This window comes from Daphnia pulicaria, unplaced genomic scaffold (genome assembly GCF_021234035.1).
Source record: "Daphnia pulicaria isolate SC F1-1A unplaced genomic scaffold, SC_F0-13Bv2 h1tg000183l, whole genome shotgun sequence".
In the NCBI taxonomy this organism is placed as follows: domain Eukaryota; kingdom Metazoa; phylum Arthropoda; class Branchiopoda; order Diplostraca; family Daphniidae; genus Daphnia; species Daphnia pulicaria.
This window is the reverse complement of record NW_025804868.1, coordinates 10,001-20,000: the sequence shown is the minus strand read 5'-3', so window position 1 is coordinate 20,000 and position 10,000 is coordinate 10,001. Positions and strand designations below refer to the sequence as shown.

Below are 10,000 nucleotides of genomic sequence, written 5' to 3'. Positions count from 1 at the left end.
GGGAACCAGCTACTAGATGGTTCGATTAGTCTTTCGCCCCTATACCCAACTCCGACGATCGATTTGCACGTCAGAATCGCTGCGGACCTCCACCAGGGTTTCCCCTGGCTTCGTCCTGGCCAGGCATAGGTCACCATCTTTCGGGTCCCAACGTGTGCGCTCTGGGTTCGTCCGGCCGACTCGACCAAACCCTTTTAAGGGGGAAAGATCTCGCGAGCATTCGGACGCCCTGGGGTTGCGCCCGCTCTGTTCGAGACGGGATCACCCCTCGCGGATGCACCCTCATCGGGGCCGCTTCACTTTCATTGCGCCTCGCGAGTTTAGTTTGATAATTTCTCGACGACTTGCGCACATGTTAGACTCCTTGGTCCGTGTTTCAAGACGGGTCGGGTGGGACCCGACTTCTACTCTCCGCTCTGGGCCTCCACAGGTTGAGCACCGCAACTTTTTCTCTTTTACAAAAAAAAGCTACGACACCTCCCGGGAGGAGACAGGTCACGACCGGGCAGTACTGTTGGGAAACGCCGCGCTCGTCATCGCGGCACCCGCGAAGGTAACCACGAAACTCGCTAACGGACGCCCCGTGTAACAGACACCCAGTCGGTCGCGGAGTCCTACTAGGCCCCCCACTTGCGGACCTTGGCGTGGCTATTGCGATCGCAGAACGACTTATGCAAGAGAGCCGCCAATTCAGGCAGTCTCCATGCAGCGTTAAGGGCATACAACCAAGTGCCGGGAGCGGGGACTTGTTCGACCTTCGAGGGCCCACCCGTTTAACCCCCTGAACGGTTTCACGCACTCTTGAACTCTCTCTTCAAAGTTCTTTTCAACTTTCCCTCGCGGTACTTGTTCGCTATCGGTCTCGTGGCGATATTTAGCCTTAGAAGGAGTTTACCTCCCGCTTAGGGCTGCACGCTCAAGCAACCCGACTCTTGGGAAGGGATCCGATGCACGGTCTCGGCTCGTCTTATCTACGGGCCTGACACCCTCTGTGGGTTGCTCGCCCCGTTCATGGAGACTTGGACGATAGATACCGGACAGACGCGCACGATCCTCCCGAACACCACATTCCTCGGCACCCGCTCAACCGGGCGCGAGGTTCGGTGCTGGGCTCATCCCTGTTCGCTCGCCGCTACTAAGGGAATCCTTGTTAGTTTCTTTTCCTCCGCTTACTGATATGCTTAAGTTCAGCGGGTAGTCTCATCTAAACTGAGGTCAGAATGAATTGTTTGTTTTCAAAAGGAGACAACACTTTATCTAGCTCGGCAGACTTTGGCGTTTTAAAGCCGGGAAAGATTGAATAATTGCCGGTTCAAATTTTTTTTTTTCGAAATAAAGCGAGTCTCTCGTTATTCGCAAAAATTAATTTACGAAAAGTGACAGGGCGTCCTGCGGCTTTTTGTATTGAAACAACGCGTCGTGCGCGAACCAAGCTTGCATAACGAGCGGTTAGAGTGAGTGATAATTCGCGGTGGTCGACACTTCGACACGCCCGGCGCACACACACAACTAAACTCGCGTTGAAGCGGTATATCGCGCACACGCAGCCGACACCTTGTTCGAGAAGATGTGTTTATTTCTAAAATTTTTTTTTGAGTTGGCTCAAAAATTTCCCATCTGTTTTGCCATCGAAAAAGGTTTCTTTTGAATAGAGAGGAAAAAAACAAAACAGGGCGAACCTTCTTTTATTTTTCCCCCTTTTTTGTATTTGAGGCATCGCGGACACTTAAGTCGCGCGGCACCCAGACGTTAGAGATTCGGGAGCTTTTATGCGGTCAGGCCGGGTGAAAAATAAATCTCGCCGCGACCCAACATGCAAAACCAAGACTGAAAAAATCTCTGTTCGTTCATCATTCGACCGACCCTCAGTCAGATGTGGCCCGAGCGAGAAGCTGGGCCGCCATTTACGTTCAAGATTTCGATGCTCCATGTGTTCTGCAGTTCGCATGGATTAGCGCACTTTGCTGCGCTCTTCATCGATCCACGAGCCTAGTGATCCACCGTTCAGGGTCGTATATAAAACGACATATTCGTTTTCTTCTCTCTTTTTCTCCAACCCGCCCAAGCAAATGAATGCGAGGGCGGAGAAAGAAAGCCAGAAAGAAAATGTTCCGATAAACACTCGTACTAGAATTTGGGTTTAGTGTGTTATTGTGATTTTGAATTCTTCCTACTTCATCGAGAGGGCGAAGGGCAAGCTTAAAAAACATTCGGTTTTCAACGGCATAGTGTCGGGCTTTGGAGTGTTAGTCTATACGACGCACACGCACGCAACCACGAGTATCTACGCCCGAAAAGAACGTCCAGAGTAAAGTCTCACACTTTCGTCCCCCACCGAGAATCAAAAAATCCCGAAGACGAAGAGAGAAACAAAAAAAAACAATTTCGATTGGGCGTATCCGCTTTAAACCACCGCGCATCAGAGCGCCTGATACCCGTTCAAAATCTTGATGTTTTTTTTTTTTCCGACTCTCCATCCACCGAGTTTTTATTTTTCAAAGTGTTTGATTTAGGGACTAAGACTTTATAAAATCTCCTTTATTGTTCCTTCGGTACTCGCGGCCCAGGCGGGCTATCGTATTCTTCACTCTACTAACGTCAACACTGTGAGCGCCGCTAAAGGTCGAATGAATCTATAGAGACATTCACCATCGAAGCAGGAAGAATTTGCTCACGGCCATAGACCAAATCGAAAGACTTTGTGTTTTTTTTTGAGCCGAGAGGAAAGAAAAATCAATTTGAAAAGGCGAATCCGCTTTAAACCACCGCGCATCAGAGCGCCTGATACCCGTTCAAAATAAATGATTTTCTTCCGTCAACCCACACATAGTTCATACGATGTCTTACGCCGAAAGACTTTTGATGGGGTTTTTTTGTTTTGCAACTTTTAGTTGTTTCGTGCTCAACCAAAGCCATATGCGCAAAACATTTGTCTTGTTCGTTTATGATCCTTCCGCAGGTTCACCTACGGAAACCTTGTTACGACTTTTACTTCCTCTAAAGGATCAAGTTCGACCATCTTTCAGTCTCGCCGTTGGTAGGCACCGCACGGGCAGAGATTGCTCCCCACTCGACGGCACCCCGACAAGCCCGTCCGAAGGCCTCACTAAATCATTCAATCGGTAGTAGCGACGGGCGGTGTGTACAAAGGGCAGGGACGTAATCGACGCGGGCTAGTGACCCGCGCCTACTAGGGATTCCTGGTTCATGGGGATCATTGCAGTCCCCAATCCCAACCACGAAGGAGGTTCAGCGGTTACCCGGTCCTTTCGGACAGGGAGAGTGAAACACGCTGATTCCTTCAGTGTAGCGCGCGTGCGGCCCAGGACATCTAAGGGCATCACAGACCTGTTATTGCTCACTGTCACGCGGCTGGACGCCGCTTGTCCCTCTAAGAAGACTGCGTGACGGACGCGAGAGCAGAAGGTATCGCCGGGGATGACGACGACCGAATAACAATAGAGCCAGCCCCCGCGAGACATTCCCGACAAAGCCCCGCCATACCTCATCCGCCAGGCAACCAACCCGTGAAGGCCGTACACCCGACGAACAGAGCACAACGAAACCAAGCCGAGAGATTGCCTCACTAAAGGAACCAGTCCCACCGAGACCCGAATCGCCGCCACCTGATCCCGACGCCTCCGTACTCCCTTCGGTTTCAATTGATAAAACCCGTCACCTATTTAGCAGGCTAGAGTCTCGTTCGTTATCGGAATTAACCAGACAAATCGCTCCACCAACTAAGAACGGCCATGCACCACCACCCACCGAATCAAGAAAGAGCTCTCAATCTGTCAATCCTTCCAGTGTCCGGGCCTGGTGAGGTTTCCCGTGTTGAGTCAAATTAAGCCGCAGGCTCCACTCCTGGTGGTGCCCTTCCGTCAATTCCTTTAAGTTTCAGCTTTGCAACCATACTTCCCCCGGAACCCAAAGACTTTGGTTTCCCGGAAGCTGCCCGTCGAGTCATTGGAGTAACTCCGACGGATTGCTGGTTGGCATCGTTTATGGTTAGAACTAGGGCGGTATCTGATCGCCTTCGAACCTCTAACTTTCGTTCTTGATCAAGGAAAACATTCTTGGCAAATGCCTTCGCTGTTGTTCGTCTTGCGGCGGTCCAAGAATTTCACCTCTGTCGCCGCAGTACGAATGCCCCCGTCCGTCTCTATTGACCATTACCTCGGGTCCAAAAGTAAAAGACCAGCAAAATCGGACCGAGGTCCTATTCCATCATTCCATGCTGCGATATTCAGGCGTTGGGATACACCTGCTTTGAGCACTCTAATTTGTTCAAAGTAAACGTTGCCGGCCGCCCGAGACACCCGGTGAAGGGCACCCCGAACGATTGACTGGGTGGAGCGAATCGAGTCAACTACGACCAAAATTTAAAAAAGAACCCGAAAGAACTTTCCAACTCTGGCCGCAGATACAACAACGACGCACCGACCACCACTCCGGCGATGTTGTCCGACCGTGAAGAGAGTCGGGCTTTGACACCCGGGCTCCCAGAGCGTGAAACGCAACACCCTTGATTCAGAGCGGCGCCGCCCGGCCGAAGACAGACATCCGACTACGAGCTTTTTAACCGCAACAACTTTAATATACGCTATTGGAGCTGGAGTTACCGCGGCTGCTGGCACCAGACTTGCCCTCCAATGGTTCCTCGTTAAAGGATTTAAAGTGTACTCATTCCAATCACGGGGCCTCGGAAGAGTCCCGTATCGTTATTTTTCGTCACTACCTCCCCGTGCCGGGAGTGGGTAATTTGCGCGCCTGCTGCCTTCCTTGGATGTGGTAGCCGTTTCTCAGGCTCCCTCTCCGGAATCGAACCCCGATTCCCCGTTACCCGTTGCAACCATGGTAGGCGCGTAACCTACCATCGACAGTTGATAAGGCAGACATTTGAAAGATACGTCGCCGGCGCGAAGGCCGTGCGATCGGCGTGAAGTTATCCAGAGTCACCAAAATTGGTACGGTGCGCGAGCCCGAAAGCCCGGCCCCGACTGGTTTTGATCTAATAAAAGCACCTCTTCTGCGAGCCCGAAAGCCCGCAGTCGAGGCTCGAGTGCATGTATTAGCTCTAGAATTACCACAGTTATCCAAGTAGGATGGAGTGGATCTAAGGAACCATAACTGATTTATTGAGCCATTCGCGGTTTCGCCGTCTAGCGGCTTGTACTTAGACATGCATGGCTTAATCTTTGAGACAAGCATATGCTACTGGCAGGATCAACCAGGTATTTCGTGTATGTTTGTTTGATATGCATCCGGCGAGTTGCGGGTTTTTATTTCGCCCACGCATCACCAAACACACACCAAATCAACACGTTTTTCGTTTTTTTTCTTTTTCTTCGGAAACTAAAATTTTTGATCGCAACGCCTGGCGTGTCACAGCGAGTCCCAGTGAAGAGAAACACCGATCCGATCCGTTTGTTGGATTTTTTTCATTTCAATTTCCAAAGTCAAAGACCATTCAACGGTCTATGAGCCCAAAGTGAATCGGATTCATTCGACCGGTCTTGATATATTCATCAACTTTTTTTCCCGTATTACGGTTTTCGACGGTCATATGTGGCGTGCTGTATGCTCATAAGTCAAGCCTGCTTTACTAAGCTGACAAGCATACATCTTTTAAATTTTTGTGGGCTCAGAGTTTTATTTTTATTTTTCCACCGCCGAGGCACACTCTCGCATCACCCCGCACGACACACACACACACACACACCTCACCGCTCAACGGTCACACGAGGCAGAATTTTCCGCAAAGACTTTCGAAGAGAAAGAGAAAACTCGGAACAACCGCGGTCAGAGGCCAGCATAGAGGCATCGTATAGAAAGTCATGGGCGGAAAAAAACAAATCATTTCAAGTCGAGACAAGCAACCAGACTACCCCTATAAAAGTGCGCAATTCTTTAAGAGTTCACCGAAGAATGACCGAGATCAAGTATGCACGAAACGAACATATTCCAAGGGCAGCTGAATAAGCGATTCTGCGCCGAAGCGCGAGAAAAGCAAGCGGTACACCGATGGGGATCGTTTTTTTTATCGTGTTAGATTCGTTGTTGTCAAGCAAGGATTCTCAAAATGTTTTTTGCATTGCACCCAAGTTTCGTACTGATTACTTGTCGCAGACCGGTGACTGTCAAAAAAAAATTTTTTACGTTTTTTCTTGAGAGGTCACTGCCTACACACAACTCCGGGCGGGCCGTACACTCACAGCCGTTTGAATTCTCCCTTCGTGTGTCATGGCCATAACTGAGCGTACATCTTACCGGGCGCCGAGTTGATCTGGCTTGTTCGATGAACGTTCGGGATACGTACAATCGATATAGCTCCAACCGTAACTCGTTTGTAATTACGCCGGCCATACTCAGCGGGCGCTCAGCTCAGCTCTCGATATCTTCCGTCGAAGGGAAGTTCGTAGTAAAAGAGAGTCAGAGTCGACGCCACATTTTGCGGTCCTCGCATCTCATCCGATTTTTGAATTTTATAGATTTGCCATCACTTCCACCCAATTCTCTCGTATATTTCAATCTCTTGACTTTGTCCGACCGGGCCGTCTTCGCCCCCCTTCAACTCCGTCCATCTCCACTTCTGTGTTCCACACAACGAGCTTCCGTCAAACGGCAAAATGTGAAATATGCGCACGCCGCACGAAATAATTTGAAAGCGTTCTGTTTGGTGGCTTTTTTATTTTTTATCTCTCGGCTCACACACACACACACACATTTCCGCCTGAACGGTAATTTTTTTTTGATACGGTGTCAAAAAGTGAAAAGACGCGCACCATTTTCTTTTCTCTTCCGTATCGTCGCTGACGGTAAACGCTGATGGTTATGATGCCGTAAGTTTGGAAGAAAGAATCTTTCCCGTCTTGTCTTGTTACGGTAAAATAACAAAGAACAAGCGTCCGATTTCTCTCACAGACGGCCACAGACAAACCACACGTGCCGAAGAAACGAAACGTCCGAAACCAAAAAAATGTTTGACGCGCGCACCTCTTCTGAACTTTTCGACCAAGAGTCGTTGGATCGAGTGACGAGCTTCTCAGCTGTCGCACCAATCGGTGAAGCGGGCGTTTGAATTCCCGTCCACATCGCGGTTCGGATATATTTTTACATATACCGACCATCGGAAATTTCGAAAACGGTTTTACCGAAGGAATGATATTTCACACACCGACAGCTCATCGAGTTCGTCTCCGTTCAACGGTTTTTTTTTTTTTAAGACTTTTTGATCGCATGGGGCTAAACTGGTTAGAGCAAAGCCGCGATCCAAGCAGTGAAAAAAAAACAAAGACAGTGCAAGCGCGATCGAACGGAATCGAAACTAAAATCATGTGAAGTGGCGGGCGGAAAGGAGCTCAGCTACGGTGGAAATGAAACTACAACTAACGCCGAACCGGACAACTTCCCATTCTGCGTCTTCGTTTCATTTCCCAAAGCTCCCCGTCGATACCAAAGTTTTTGCGTCGAAGCTACTAAAGAAATTTCGCGCTTTCCTTTTCGCCTCTTTCGCCTTCCCTTCGATATCTATCCAACCACCGGCTTCGACTTTATTTCTTTCACCCGTCTATTCGCCCGATAGTCGACGGTCGGCCATTCTTTGGTATCGGCCAGGCGGACTAACAAGAAGTAAGACTCGTTTGAAAAATTTGGACCGGGCTTTACAATCGCTGCTTGTCGTAATGTCGCAAATTTGAAAAAAATTTTCAATTCGAGAAACCAAACTATTCGACACTTCGAAAATTTTTGGGACTCTGAAAATTTTTCCGAGTTTAGGAATCGAGACCTCTTCTATACTAAGGAAAACCACTAATGTTCCGCCGCATAATGTCTCCGTTTTCCGGCTCATTTTTAGCGATTGGACGGGGACATTGCCCCATCCAACCGCCAGCCGACTTTCAGGAACCGTCGTTTTCAAAGTTGGGACTTAGAAAATTTTCGACGAGTGGGAATTTTTTACGGTCGCAAGTCATCACGACACGCCCGACCAACCCATTTGAGAGCCGCCACGCCTCGACGGTGTGACGGCTTTTTTTCGAATCGACGGGTCTCGCTCACTCCTCTCTCGCGCCGACCAGAGGCCGGGCGAGAGAGTCGTTGCCAAACACCGTCGTCGGAAATGGGAGAATTTGAGTGGGAATTTTTTACGGTCGCGAGTCATCACGACACGCCCGACCAACCCACTTGAGAGCCGCCACGCCTCGACGGTGTGACGGCTTCTCTTTTCGAATCGACGGGTCTCGCTCACTCCTCTCTCGCGCCGACCAGTGGCCGGGCGAGAGAGTCGTTGCCAAACACCGTCGTCGGAAATCGAGAAATTTTCATTTCCATTTCCATTTTTTTTCATCGGCCTTTATACGTCCAAGTCCCGCCAACCACGTCACTACCACGTCGTCGGGACTTAGAAAAATTTTTCAATTTTTCGGACTTAGAAAATTTTTCAACTTTCTTTTTTTCGACAACCTCTTCCCTATATAGGAAAGTAGTGGATGTTCCGGGCAGTAACTGTACGAAAAAGTCGATTTCCGAATTTTTGCCGGACTTTCACCTGAGCTCAGGCCGGGCCGCCCGCTCAACTGCCGCCCGGTCACCACCAAAAACCGGTCTTGGAAATTTTCGGACTTAGAAAATTTTTCAACTTTTTTCTTTCTCGACAACCTCTTCCCTATATAGGAAAGTAGTGGATGTTCCGGGCAGTAACTGTACGAAAAAGTTGATTTCCGAAATTTTGCCGGGCTTTCACCAGAGCTCAGGCGGGGCTTACCATCACACCCGCCGACCGGTCACCACCAAAAACCGGTCTTGGAAATTTTAGGACTTAGAAATTTTTTCCAACTTTTTTCTTTCGCTCTTTCTCGCCATTTTTAGCCGTCTTTGCTCGTCCCAGTGCCGCCTATAGCTTCACTATCCGTCGTCGGGACTTAGAAAAATTTTTCAATTTTTCGGACTTAGAAAATTTTTTCAATTTTCATTTTCGACAACCTCTTCCCTATATAGGAAAGTAGTGGATGTTCCGGGCAGTAACTGTACGAAAAAGTTGATTTCCGAAATTTTGCCGGACATTCACCTGAGCTCAGGCCGGGCCGCCCGCTCAACTACCGACCGGTCTCCACCAAAAACCGGTCTTGGAAATTTTAGGACTTAGAAATTTTTTCCAACTTTTTTTCTTTCGCTCTTTCTCTCTTTTTCAGCCGCCTTTGCTCGTCCCAGTGCCGCCTATAGCTTCACTATCCATCGTCGGGACTTAGAAAAATTTTTCAATTTTTCGGACTTAGAAAATTTTTTCAATTTTCATTTTCGACAACCTCTTCCCTATATAGGAAAGTAGTGGATGTTCCGGGCAGTAACTGTACGAAAAAGTTGATTTCCGAAATTTTGCCGGACATTCACCTGAGCTCAGGCCGGGCCGCCCGCTCAACTACCGACCGGTCTCCACCAAAAACCGGTCTTGGAAATTTTAGGACTTAGAAATTTTTTTCCAACTTTTTTTCTTTCGCTCTTTCTCTCTTTTTCAGCCGCCTTTGCTCGTCCCAGTGCCGCCTATAGCTTCACTATCCATCGTCGGGACTTAGAAAAATTTTTCAATTTTTCGGACTTAGAAAATTTTTCAATTTTCATTTTCGACAACCTCTTCCCTATATAGGAAAGTGGTGGATGTTCCGGGCAGTAACTGTACGAAAAAGCTCATTTCCGAGAGGGTCGCCGGACTTTCACCAGAGCCCGGGCCGGGCCGCCCGCTCAACTGCCGACCGGTCTCCACCAAAAACCGGTCTTGGAATTTTTCGGACTTAGAAATTTTTTCCAACTTTTTTTTCTTTCGCTCTTTCTCTCTTTTTCAGCCGCTTTCATTCATCCAAGTCCCGGCTACAGCGTCACTACCCCCGTCGTCGGGACTTGGAAAAATTTTTCATTTTTTCGGACTCTGACATTTTTTCAACTTTTCTTATTTTTCAACTTTTTGACACTGTCTCGCTTCGCCCGTCGGATCGACTTCATT

At 48.7% G+C, this 10,000-nt stretch overlaps 3 non-coding genes across 3 annotated transcripts in view; all 3 read right to left on the bottom strand.

Annotated features, from left to right (window-relative positions):
* Positions 1-1,218, bottom strand: part of LOC124319562 — a 4,576-nt gene extending 3,358 nt beyond the window's left edge. The window contains exon 1 of the ribosomal RNA XR_006913262.1: positions 1-1,218. This exon is cut by the window's left edge and continues 3,358 nt beyond it. This is a non-coding gene — a ribosomal RNA (large subunit ribosomal RNA).
* Positions 1,219-1,859: 641 nt separating this feature from the next.
* Positions 1,860-2,012, bottom strand: LOC124319565. Its single transcript, XR_006913265.1, has one exon. It is a non-coding gene; the product is annotated as a 5.8S ribosomal RNA (ribosomal RNA).
* A 930-nt stretch (positions 2,013-2,942) lies between these two features.
* On the bottom strand, positions 2,943-5,237 carry LOC124319567. The gene has a single exon (XR_006913268.1). It is a non-coding gene; the product is annotated as a small subunit ribosomal RNA (ribosomal RNA).
* Between the last annotated feature and the right edge of the window lie 4,763 nt (positions 5,238-10,000).